This window comes from Stegostoma tigrinum, chromosome 15, assembly GCF_030684315.1.
Source record: "Stegostoma tigrinum isolate sSteTig4 chromosome 15, sSteTig4.hap1, whole genome shotgun sequence".
Classification (NCBI taxonomy): domain Eukaryota; kingdom Metazoa; phylum Chordata; class Chondrichthyes; order Orectolobiformes; family Stegostomatidae; genus Stegostoma; species Stegostoma tigrinum.
Genome location: NC_081368.1, coordinates 15,325,427 through 15,339,321, shown reverse-complemented (window position 1 = coordinate 15,339,321; position 13,895 = coordinate 15,325,427). Strand labels below are relative to the sequence as shown.

The window sequence follows — 13,895 nt, the reverse complement described above, 5'->3', positions numbered from 1 at the left end:
CCTCAACTTGCCTCACAACAAGGATGTTTTGGCAGGATACCGATGAGAGGCTCTGCCAACTGTTTCTGCTGGTTTTTCCATTTCCAATCCTCAATTTCCCCATTCAGAATCTGATCAGTATCTACCAGCAGATCCCTGGCTTGGAGCAGGAACATGATGTGGGGGAGTTGTGTTGTTTGTCTCTAAAGGATTCTGTTGCTTTTGGGAGCAAAGGGATGGAGAAGGTTCCATTAACATGCCTTTGGAATGAGCCAGGGTGAGTCTTCAAAGTGTGCTTTGAGGGTGTGTGTTGTAGTTGTGAATTGAGGATCAGACTTAAGGATGTGACCGGTGGGTGTTTCCTGAGTGTGTTACCTGAATGTGTGATACAAGTGTGGGTCACAAGGGTGTGATTTGAGACTGTGACTTTGGTGTGTGACTTGGGATCAATGGTGTGACTGGTGACTGTGTCCTGAATGTCACTCAAGGTTGTCTCAAGGGCGTGAGCCAAAGGGTTTAGTTACTGATGTACAAAATAATCAGACAGAATCTATGTGATTTTGTCAAAGGGAAATAATGTTAAACTAATTCATTGGTCTTCTTTGAAGATGTAACTTGTGCTGCAGATGAAAGGGGAAGCAGTGGACGTTCGGTACTTAGATTCCAAGAAGGTATTTGATGAGGTGCCACATCAAAGGTTATGGTGGGAAATAAAAGTTCACGGTGTTGTGATAACATATTGACATAGGTAGAAGATTGACTGGCTAACAGGAAGCAGAGAGAAGGAATGAATGCGTCTTTTTAAGGCTGGCAGGGTGACACAAGTGGTGTGCCACATGGGGTGGTGCTGGGGCCTAAACTCTTCACAATTTATCAGTCACTGTACCTACAGGAGGATGTTAATGCTTTGCAAGCAGTTCAGAGAGGGCTAATATTTCGAAAGGGCAGATTGCTTTATGAGGAATGACTAGACAGACTAGGCCTGTAAACTCTGGAGTTCAGAAGAACCAGAGGTGTCTTAATGGAAACGTAGAAGATCCTGAAGGGACTTGATGGAGTGAATGTTGAAAAGATATTTCCTCTTGTTGAAGAGTCTAGAACTAGGAGTCATTGTTTAAAAATCAGGGATCACCGATCCAGGACTGAGATGAAGATTTTTGTTTTTCTCAGAGCCTTTGGAATTTCCTTCTTCAAAAGGCAGTGGATGCAGAATCTTTAAATATTTTTAAGGCAAATGTTGATAGATTCTTGATTACTATGGGGATGAAAAATTATCAGGAGTATTCAGGAATGTAGAGTTGGGGTTAAAATCTTGTCAGCCACGATCTTGTTGAATGGTCAAGCAGACTCAAAGGGCCGAGTGGCCTATTCTTGTTTGTATAGTGTATGTTTTGAGGTTGTGTCTCAAAGGTATAACCTTAGTGTATTCCACGCAAATCAAGAAAAAGAAGGAAGTATATATCGGGTACAAACAGCAGGGATGGAGTGAATCCCTACAAGAATATAAAGACAGTAGAAGCATACTAAAGAGAGAAATCAGGAGGGCAAAAAGGGGACATGAGATAGCTTTGGAAAATAGGGTTAAGGAGGATCCAAAGGGATTCTAAAACACATTAAGGTCTAAAAGGTAACTGGGGAGAGAATAGGGCCCCTTAACGATCAGCAAGGCTGCTTATGTGTGGAACTGCAGGAGATGGGGGAGATACTTACCGTGTATTTTGCATCAGTGTTTACTGTGGAGAAGGGTATGGAAGTGAAAGAACTGGGGAAATGAATAGCGACTTCGTGAAAAATATTTATATTAGAGACGAGGAGGTGTTGAACATCTCAAAATGCATAAAGGTCGATAAATCCCCAGGACCGGATCAGATGTACCCTAGGACTCTGTGGGAAGCTAGAATGTGATTGTTGGGCCCCTTGCTTAAATGTTTGTCTCATTGATAACCACAAGTGTGGTGCTGGAAGACTGGAGGTTTGCTAACGTGGTGCCATTATTTCAGAGGGATGGTAAGGAAAAGCCAGGGAACAATAGACTGCTGAGCCTGATGTGAGAGGTGGGCAAGTTGTTGGAGGGAATCCTGAGGAACAGGATTTACATGCTTTTGGAAAGACAAGGACTGATCAGGGATAGTCAACATGGCTTTGTGCATGGGAAATTGTGTCTCACTAGCTTGACTGAGTTTTTTGAAGAAGTAACAAAGAGGATTGATGAGGGCAGAACAGTGGACATGATCGAAATGGACTTCATTATGATATTTGATAAGATCCTGTATGGTAGACTGGTTAGCAAGGTTATGTGACATAGAGTACAGGGAGAACTCGATACAGAACTGGCTCAAAAGTAGGAGAGAGAGGGTGGTGGAGGCTTGCTTTTCAGACTGGAGGCCTGTGACCAGCGTTTGTGCCACAAGTTCATTGCTGGGTCGACTGCTTTTTGTCATTTATATAAATTATTTGGTTGTAAACGTAGGAGGTATATGTTAGCAAGTTTGAAAATGACACCAAATTTGGTAGTGTAGTGGACAGTGAAGAAAGTCACCTCAATGTACAACGGGATCTTGGGTCAGATGGGCCAATGGGCTGAGGAGTGGCAGATGGAGTTTAATTTAGAAAAATGTGAGGTGCTGAATTTTGGAAAAGCAAATCAGGGCAAGACGCATGCACCTAATGGTAAGTTCCTGGGAAGTGTTGCTGAACAAAGAGACCTTGGAGTGCAGGTCCATAGTTCCTTAGAAGTGGCATTTCAGGCAGACCATTTCAGGCAGACAGGATAGTGAAGAAGGCATTTGGTATGCTTGATTTTTCTGGTCAGTGCATTGAGTATGGGAGTTGGGAGGTCATGTTGTGGCTGTATAGAGCATTGGTTAGACCACTTCTGGAATACTTCGTTCAATTCTGGTCTCCCTGCTATAGGAAATATGTGTTAAACATGAAGGGGTTCAGGAAAGATTTACAAGGCTGTTGCCAGCTTGGAGTGTTTGAGCTCTGGGGAAAGGCTGAGTTGGCTGGAGTGTCAGAAACTGGGGGCTGTAGAGGTTTATATAATCATGCAGGGCATGAATAGGGTGAATAATCAAAGTCTTTTCCCTGGGGTCGGGCTGTCCAAAACTGGAGGTCATAAATTTAAGGTGTGAGTGGAAAGATTTAAAAGGGACCTAAGGGGCAACTTTTGAACACAGATAGTGTTATGTTTATGGTATGAGCTACCAGAGAAAGTGGTGGAGGCAGGTGCAATTATAACATTTAAAAGGCATCTGGATGGCTATATGAATAAGAATGGTTTTGAGGGATATGGGCCAAATGCTGGCAAATTGGTCTAGATTAATTTAGGAAATCAAGTCAGCACAAATGAGTTGGACAGAACGGCCTGTGTCCCTGCTGTACTGCTCTCTGACTCTATGATAAATGCTGTGACACTTTCCTACACTGAAAGATGACACTATAGTCTGTAATTATCACCTTCGTTCTAAGCAATGACCAGATGGATAATGTCCCCAACAATATACTTTGATACAGTGTGTATGAGAAGTACTGACATTGTCCTTTTGTATTTGTCAGAAGTACTTTTAGCAGTGTCAATGCAACTGTACACATTAACTACATGCACACGATTTCAATACAGCAATTGTGTGTAGATTATATGTCTGTTGAACATGTGTTTCTGCAGTGACTACATATGAAATCGCTTTACGCCTGGAGAGGAAATGTACACACACTGTCTTTCTAAGAATGAAGACACCAGTGTGTGACAATCGGTCAAATAAGCCTGATGCTTCGTGAGTAGACACATGACAGACACGACAGCCTTCTATAAGCGTGGAATTTCTCAGTATAGGGATTTCATTGATGTTACAATGGACACTAGTGAATTGCTACCACTGAAATTCACTGATATTGAGAAAATGACCAATTCACAAACCAAAGTGTCAGTGGCATAGCCAAGTGGATTTCCATTTGGATATTAGACATCTTGATGCCAATAATTTGGAAGTTGTCAACTTTGAAATCTCTGTCATTCATAGAGAACTGCTTGGTGAAAGCAACAGGTTTCTATAAGAAGGGCAATTCTCTCCCTATATACCTTGGCATCCATTTCAAATGCGACAGCGAGAGACAAGTGGTTGCAGGTTGGGCTCATTTTGGTTGAATACTTATCCATGGTCCTGGGGAGATAAAATCATTTTAAACCCCTCCCTAAATGAATGCATAAATAATGCCTAACGTCATCTATTATAGTTTCAAAAAGATAAATATTTATGAGTGCGACAATTTTAAATGGTAATTTTAGTTGCAATGTTGCTAAGCCTCTACGATGACATCCATCAAAGTATTGGATCAGGAAAATTTGTCACAGATAGTTCATCAGTCTAAATAATTTTAGCATGTAGCAATCCCCATGACAAGTAATTTCTATCCCCTTATTACCAGCAGTAGATTGTCATAAAAACTTGAACTGTTTTGTTTAAGAAAAGAAGCCTTTTCCACTGCATCTTTTACATCATATGTGATGACACTGTGCTTTGTTGTAATTATTTATTGTTTAACACAAATTAATTTAAATAAACCCAGTATGGAACCACTGGCATCAAGGTGAATGCTCAGTAAGGTCTCTTCCATGTTATTGTTTGAATAGTGTCTCATTCCTTTCTAACCCACAAGCATCCATGCATTTTGTGAGATTAATCATTACAAAATGTAAATTCTTGAGGATGGGAGTTATTCCTTGATGTTTGAGTTAAATGTGAAGGGAGAAACGGAGACATCAGTGAAAAATGCATCAAACAAGAGCTCTTTGTTCCATTAGTTAGTAGTCACCATGGCAAACCACAGCTGTTAGCTGTTTTCTACAATATAAGCTTTCACTTAGGAATGATCTTTAGCTTTTATTCTGTATTTTGTAAACTGCCATTTACAACAAAACATATTTTGTAATCTCCATAATTGCATATCACTTTGCTAAACACGGGTCTGATTTATATTATGTATCAAAAAGGTTGGGCTCAGTTGTTGCCACTTGCTTTATTGAGAGGTGAGCATTGCTGGCCTAATAGGCAGATGTTAATCTGTCATGTGTGACGTCCTTACACCCTGGAGGTATCTGAATGTTGCATATGTGCTCGACCACCAAATCCTCCACACACCCCTAAAAAGCTTTGGGTAAAAGCAGAAATCAACAGTGGAGTGAAGGCACTTGATGCTTGGCTGAGAAACTGTGAATATGAATTCCTGCTGACAGGGAAACTATCTTGTAATATTTCTGGGCCAAAGATGCTGACTGGCTGTTATCAATTCCATAAAAGGTGTGATATTTCTTCCTAAGAATGGGGATTTGGATGCTATTTTGTTGACAAATTGTTCTGACCTGGAATACACTGCTCGAAAGAGTGGCAGAAGCAGATTCAATATTAACTTACATGGGGAGTTAAACTCTATAATTGTAATCATTGAATAGTATAATGCTGAAAGAGGCCATTGGCTTATTGAGTCTGTGTCAGCTCTTAAGAACAAACCTCTTTGCCCCTCTCCAATGCTCTTTTCCCATATCAATGCATTGTTTTCTCCTTCCAGTAGTGATCCAATTCACTGTCAAAGGTTATTAACAAACTCAGATGTACCACTCCATCAGGCAGTGCATTACAAATCTTAACCACTCAAAACATGAAAACAGTTTTTCCTCTTGCTATCTCTGATCCTTTTTCCAAACACTTTAATTCAGTATCAAATATTCAGCTCTTCGAAGCAGTTTCTCGTGATTTACTCTTTGTAAACCTGGTATGATTTTAAATACCTCTTGCAGTCTTCTCTTTGGTGTGGAAAATGCCCAGCATCTCCAGTGTCTGCACATAGCTTATCCTTTATCCCTAGAATCATTCCAGTAAATGCGTTCCACACCCTCTCCAAATCATTCACATCCTTCCTAAAGTGTGGTGTCCTGAATTAACCACAATACTGTAGCCGGTACTGGATTTGCGCCTGCTGCGGGATTCTCACTATTTTCCTGGCTTTTCAATATTTTTCTACTTTATTTTGAACTTGTACATTTATTTTTTGCTTGATTTGTAAAGCTCACAACACCAAATGCTTTGTAATTGCTTTGTTAACCTGCCCTGCCACCTCCAAAGATTTTGAGCAAACTTGAAAGGGGAACCTTTGCAGTAATATAAGATCACAGGGCTGAGACTAATCAGGCAGCTCTTCCAATGAGTTGGCTCAACATGATGGGCTGAATGGCTTCGATTTGCACTGCATCAGTCCGTGTTTCAAGGATGTACTTCAAGTGCCTGGGTTGCCATCTATCTTTATCACCAGTAATGACTGGAATACAGATGAGGGGATTAAATAGTTTGACAGATGGAAGGTTCCACTGATAAGGTCAGACGCTGTTGAATTCCTGCCAAGTTCACCATTCCTGGCCATTCTATCAGAAGGCATCACCAAGTGAAAACTCAACCCTTTCCTTTAAGGTAGGATGGAACATAAGACGGTAAACTTTCCTCAGTTGCTGTTGTATAAACCTAAAAGGCCTATTGTATTGTCACAAATAACTTACTCATTTTGGCCTTGAGATGACAGTGCTGAATGAGGGGCAAGAAAAGTAGTCAACTGCAAATAGTTCATAGCTGCTTACAGTGTAGTGATTGCCTTGTTAGATATTACTATGTAGTTAATACATTTGTCATTATTGCGTATGTTTCAGAAATCATTAGCTACTCCCTATAATTGTGTAGGGTGATAAATACAATATTGGCTGATAATTAACTCTTTTGAAATGAAATGGAAGTGCAGATGATTGCTTGCTTCTTGAGGGAATTCATGAGGTTTAATTGACTGCTGAGAGGAATATAATGGGATAATGAAAGATGGATAAATATATTTGTACTGCAATGGTACCACTCTTCAGTTTGTTAAAACATTGTGTATTGCTTGGGTGAAACTAATACATGCTCAACTGTAGGTAATAATTATTGAACTATCTTTCTTTATACCTCTCTGTCAGAAAGGGTAACATGGAGAGGTCTACTGTTTACTCCCTCCCCACTTGAAAAAAAATACAACTTGCATATTAACATGTGAGTGTTAATGTACAGTTTGTCAGAATACAGTAAGATTAAACCAACACTAATAATACCTTAAAAGTTAGCAGGTTGTGTTGTTTATTTGTTTGTAATTACAACCAAGCCATGACTGATGTTATTAGAATGATTTTTTATAAGATCCCTACAGTGCAGAAACAGGCCATTTGGCCTAACAAATCCAAACGGACACACTGAAGAGCAACCCAGTCAGACCCATCCCCCTACCCTTTCCCTGTAACCCTACGCTTCCCATGGCTAATGCACCTAACCCACATGTCCCTGAACACTAAGGGCAATTTAGCATGGCCAATCCACTTAACCTGTACATCTTCGGACTGTGGGAGGAAACCAGATCACCTGACGGAACCTGTGCAGAAACAGGGAGAATCTGCAAACTCCACACAGACAGTCTCCCAAGGATGGAATCAAACTTGGGTCCTTGGTGCTGTGATGCAGCAGTGCTAACCACTGAGCCACTGTGTACATTTCTTCTCTTTAAAAATAGAATGTACTTAACATAAGTATTATTTGAAAGTCATAATGAAAAGAACAACTTGCACTTCTCCTTTTGCAGGTACTTTCAATTGCTCCATGTGGTGTCTATCCTTTTCTGTCTTATTGTCTCCTTCCTTTTCCATTTCATTTGACTTTGCTTTTTCAACGTTTCTCCCTGTTCCAAATCTAACTTTCAACTTTGACTACCAACTTCACTTAAAGTTTCTGACATTGATTGATTTGGCTTAATCAAAAATCTGGCTCACTTTCCTCTTCCAATGGATTCTGTAATTGCTGGAAAACTGTCCTCTTGCAGTTTCTCATCTTTGCACTCTTTAGGCGAAACTTAATTGAACATTTTACTGACCACCACATCTTTATGAGATTCTTTGCTAATTTCCCTGGCTAGCATGGGCATGTCATCTGTAAAATTGAAATAACTCAGATGCTAGAAGTAAATCAATCTTCATGAATGGTTTCAAAGGATTTTTAATGGGCCATCAAAATTAATGGCCACCTCTGAAGTCTTCTAGCCAATAGTGATGGTATTCCCTTTGTGAACCAAAAATGGCTACAATGACTCACTGGTCAGTGAACAAAGTGACCTTCCTAATCTACAAGTACTTGTGAAACTTAGTAACACCACAACTGCTCATTAATGCCTCTATCTCAACTTGTATGCAATTTTGCAAAGATGTAGTGAAAGTTTGTGAAGTGCATGCTACAGACATGTGCACACCCCCTTTCTGTTGTACCACCTAAACACTGCAGTAAGGCATTGGAAACTAAAACCAATTGCTTCTTAGGATTGTGGTTGGTTATGCCACTTCACTGGTGTAACGTCTTCATTTTCTCTAATTTTTTCTGATTCTGTCTGTCTTATTGCCAGGAGAAGGCAATCAGGACCCAGGAGCAGTGGCCAGTTAAGGTGGGTTTTCCACAGGTAACTTCATTTTGAGGTATCCTTAGAAGGATGAGCATGAGATAAATTTTTACCTATGCCAAGAAAGCAGGAAATCCCTTAAGGGCACCTTTGGGGCAGCAGTCATCATTTTCTTTTGGCAGTTCTCTCTTGCACTGTAGAGTTTCCACAACTTATGGCCCACCTTTTCTGTCGGGATGAATGTGGAGCCTAGGTATTGGCGAAGCTCTCTGCAAATCAGGAGGCTGCTCCACCACTGACAAACTCCCAAAGGCCAAGGAAAGCCACCCATAATTATTCATCCTTCCAACTGGCTTTCCACCTCTGTTTGGTGGGTAGCTTAGCTCCTGCCACTGGGATTCTGTTATCCTGACATTTTACCTCCTCAGACTTCCATTCTCACTCCTTGGGGCTTGTTAAAACTTGATCATCGTCAATGGCAGTGAATGAACATGACTGAAGTTAACAATATTTTAACTACGTTCATCATTCACCAGCACCTTCCAAACCTGTGAGCTCTACCACCAGGAAGAACACGGACAGGAGGTGCAGAGGGACACCACCACCTGCAGGTTCCCCTCCAAGTGATGTTCCATCCTAACTTGGAAATATGTCACCGTTCCTTCATTGTTGCCAGATCAAAATTCCAGAACTCCCTTCCAAATAGCACTGATGTTGCTACACTGCAAAAACTGCAGTGGTTCAAGAAGGCAGCTCACCATCACCTTCTATGAAGGATGGCCAATAAATGCTGGCCTAGGTAATGACAGTCACATCTCGTGAACTAATGATGCAAAATACTTCTTAATGTAGACCATTGTTACAGAGATTTTAGGAACTGCCGATGCTGGAAAATCTGAGATAACAAGGTGTAGATGTGTTGGGTTTATTGTATAACCAGCTATCACCTATTTGCGGTCACCTATTAGAGCACTAGGACACATTGTAGGATTGCTGACATGGAAGAAAACAGCACGTACAACTGCTTAGTTAATTCAACACAATTCAATGCAGTGTAGAACAATGTTTCACAGATGCAGTGCAATGAATGCAATACAATACAATGACAGAACACTCAACACAGTTTAAAGTGGTAAGCGCTGCTGCGTTATTGCCTTATCCCCCAGCAGTTCAGAATCCTTTTGACAGGTTCCGAAGAGATTTGATCAATATATATATTTGTGTAATGTTTGGTCAGAAGCTAAACTTCCCTAACATTTACTGCATTGGCAAACAAATGGTTTTTAGAATGAGGTCTGCACGATTTAAATTCAAATTACCTGCGTGTAAGCATTTCAAAGTGCTAAATTAAAGTGTCAGAGTAATCCACTAAATATATTTGGATTATCCCAGTTAAGGGCACTCATCCATGTCTGATTATGTTTGATCCAGTGCAGATTAGTCAACATAAATTCAAATTGACATATCTAGCACATGTAAACACAGCCTTTTAAAATATATTCACTGATTTGTGCATAATTCTGTGCAATTTTATTCTAATTTATGAAATCAAAACCAAATAGACACATTAGTAATAAAAATGCTCCCTCACTGTGATATGGCTTCTTATTGTGTAATTAATATGTTGCACTCATTATCCTACTGTTGCACTCCCACTGTTGGACTAAAAAATAGCACAGGCAAGATGAATGCCAGAGAGGCTCTTGAACATCGCATATTCAGCAGTCATTTGTCCCAATGTCAAGTTCTGCATCTGCAAAGCGGGAATATTTAGCAAGAGGATTTTGTGGGGTTTTTTCAGAGTGGGGGCACCATATCCTTCAGAGCAATTTGGTAGGTCGTCTAACACTCCTTAACTTCTTTAGCTGATTGATGTTAAGCTTAGCATCCAATCCCAATTCATTTTGATGATTGATGTTATGCTTAGCACCCAAACTCAACTCATATTTTTAAGGCAGAGTGGATAGATTCGTGCTTAGATAGGAGGTTAAAAAAAATTGGAAGGGGTTGCTAAACAAGATTGTGAATTTGTGGTTGTAATCAGATCAGCCATGATCTTATTAAATGGCCCAGCAGACACAAGGGCTGAATGGTGGTTCATACTGTCGCATTGGAAGTAGCTGATGATTTCTGTATCTGGTTACTTTGTGAAATTTGGGAAATGATAATGAGATGGCAGTTCCTATCAGGCCCGAATTGGGATAGTACGGAAGTCGGAAATCAAAAACAACCAGGATCAGGGCCAAGGTCAGAGATGCATCCTGTTGTTGGCTTTGTGAACTTTCCTGTGGTGAGGGTTGGGGACTTCTTGTGATAGAGATCCTGACATGAGTGGGAAAGTGAAGTCACCTGTTTTGTTCATTGGATGGTTGTCAAAATGAGTCTGAGTTTCCAGTTGCCTGCCACTTTATATTCTGATGTCAACATTTCTGTCTCAGATCTGCTGCAGTGCTCCACTGAAACTTAATGCAAGCTGGGGGAATAACACCTCATCTTCCACCTAGGTAGCCTACAACCTTCAGGATTCAGCATTGATTTTAGCAAAGTCCTTCCATATCTATTATCTACCTCAACAACCTCAGGCTGTGTCATGAAATGGGTTGCTTTCAGTATAACCAATACATTTTCAGCTACTCATAACCCCCATTATCACCTATCTAACATCATTTCTTAAAAACAAAAAGAACTGCAGATGCAGTTCTGAAGAAATGTCACTCAATCTGAAACATTAACTTAGATTTCCCTCTACAGACACTGCCAGACTTGCTGAGCTTTACCAGCAATCTCTGTTTTTGTAGCTTCTCTTCTTCCTGACTTGCCGGTCAACAATCCCTTTGTCTGTCTCCCCTTTTTTCTCACTCTCTATCTCTCCATCTCCATCTATTCAACCATTCCTTTCCCCAGCCAACAGCCTATCATCAGCATAAATATCACTTTTCCAAGCTCCTATCAATCTGAAGAAGGGTCACTGGACACAATTCTGTTTTCTCTCCACAAATGCTGCCAGAGCTTCTGAGTTTCTCCAGCATTTTATGTTTTTGGTTGTTTCAGATCTCCGGCATCCACAATCCTTTGTCTCATTGTTAATTAGCCACATTGAGGTCATTAGGAAGCTTGCTAAGAACTTGCCTTCAGACCTCCTGAGGATTGTGCAGGGGAAGGAGGCCAATTTGAGTTCTCTGCAGCTGATCAGGTACAACAAGGGGGGCCGGTGGTAACTCTGGAGCAGCTGTATTTCAACTTTATAAAAAGAGTGAGTCTGGACCAAAACACTATGAAGCACCAGTGAGGTTTTAACATCCAAACCTTTCCCCTGTATTTCGGGACATAGCCCCAACCACAATCAGGGGCCATTTAATGTTGAGGCCAGATGGAAGGGTAAGTCACAGTGTGGTGAGAACACTCCCTTGGTGCCCCCCTGCATTGGCACACAGCCAGTCATTAATTGAATGACGGAGTAATTAAGACCCTGTCCATGTAACAATCCCAGCAGAGTTGGGAATTTGACATGGGAGTAGTCCCGCTTCCCATTTCCCACACCCAATGGGGAAATCTGTCTCCGGGCAGACCTACATTTTTGCTTCTGAATCGGCAATGCACAGCCTCGTCATTTTCCGGGTCCACAAACCTGCTTCAGAGTAAAGTCACCCAGCAGGTCGGATTTTCCTTCTGGAGTGGTGGGTACACTGAAATACCTTCAGCCAATCTCTTATGAAAAATCAATTTCTGTTCTATAATCATTTTGAGCTGTCAGCCAAACAGTTCATATACAGGGCACCAGACTATGATAATGTGAGGGGAAAAATTCTTCTTGGAACACCAGTAATTATTGATAGTTCTCAGGCTGATGTCAACAGTGTGCAATTGAAACCATTGACTTCTTTTCAAAAAAATCTACAATGGTTTTCTCAAATGTAAAGCCCACAAAAGCTATGATCTTTGACTGCTTTGACATTTCTATTGCATTTTGACAGCTTTGACAGTTCCAAAGAGTCTGTATACTATTTATGCACATTGATAGCTACATTTGACCATTACATTTGACATTTTACCTCTCTGAAAGATGTCCCAAGGACAACATATGAAGTCAATATCCATTACCAGGCTATCCAATAGAATCTGTGAAAATTGGAACTGCAGATGCTGGAGAATCCAAGATAATAAAACGTGAGGCTGGATGAACACAGCAGGCCAAGCAGCATCTGGTGCTCCTGAGATGCTGCTGGGCCTGCTGTGTTCATCCAGCCTCACATTTATTATCCAATAGAATCTACAAAGTTCTGGCCTGTTCCTAAAAGGTCTAGCTTGCACATTTCCAGTTTCAGACACCAACCTCACCAAACGTATATCAACAAAGGCAGTTGGTGTTGGGCAGCTGCTTTTAGGAAGCAAGAATGTGCCTCGAAATACTATACAACCCGCACCCCCCCCCCCCCCAACAACCCAATCATCCTGTATGTTCCATGGGAAAATAGCTGAGGTCAGGTTTGCAGGCAGAACTTCTGGACTTGGGCCTCTGCTGGCATTTTTGCACAAAATGGAGAGCCTATCCCTGTGCAAAATTTCAGACCTATGTCTGTTAATAAAAGCTCTTCTGAGATGCCTAGTTTTTGGAAATGAGGATCACCTTATATACAGTGATAATGGGAACTGCAGATGCTGGAGAATCCAAGATAATAAAATGTGAGGGTGGAGGGAGGAGGTCCTGAGATGCTGCTGGGCCTGCTGTGTTCATCCAGCCTCACATTTTATTATCACCTTATATACAGCTTGCCAATAAACTGCCAAGCTCAATTCTGATTTGCCAGGCCACGTTGTCGAAAGTGACGCTTAAGCTGAACCAGTCCCCCATCGCAGGTGGGGGCACAAGAACAATAAAAGCAGTTACTTCCTGCCATAAAAGGAGCTGGCAGCTGAGTGTATATTGTCACTGGGCTCGACATCCAGGGCATGTACACATCAGTCCCTCTTTAATTCACCATGTACACATCAGTCCCTCTTTAATTCACCATGTACACATCAGTCCGTCTTTAATTCGCCATGTTTGCATTGCCCTACCAAAACAATTTAAAGGAGCCAAACACTTAAAGAAATCACTCACATACTTCAGAAAGGTTGTAAGACATGTTGCCTCTGACAGTCTCAATACTGCACTGGGTATCACAATGGTGTTTGGTACAGAATTGCAAAGCATGACTGGAGGACTGGTGATAGGCATCCATTGAGGACACTGAGAGATGTGTAAGCCTTATTGCCCCTCATTATCGTAAATTAGTCATTCCCCACTACAATCCTGTTCAATCCCCAGGCTAATAGTGGAAAGACTGAGAATAATTGTTCATCTTCAATTTTCCCAATAAAGTGATGGGGGAACACTTTCGTAAATACTTTCACTCTTGTAATGATCATCTTTACACAACACAATAGAAATAAACTATTCAGAGCCAGGATATCCCAAAACG

The 13,895-nt window shown here is 41.1% G+C and overlaps 1 protein-coding gene across 2 annotated transcripts in view; it reads left to right on the top strand.

The window, feature by feature from the left end:
- Positions 1–13,895, top strand: part of LOC125458849 (mastermind-like protein 2) — a 558,191-nt gene that overhangs the window by 69,808 nt on the left and 474,488 nt on the right. The window lies entirely within an intron of this gene.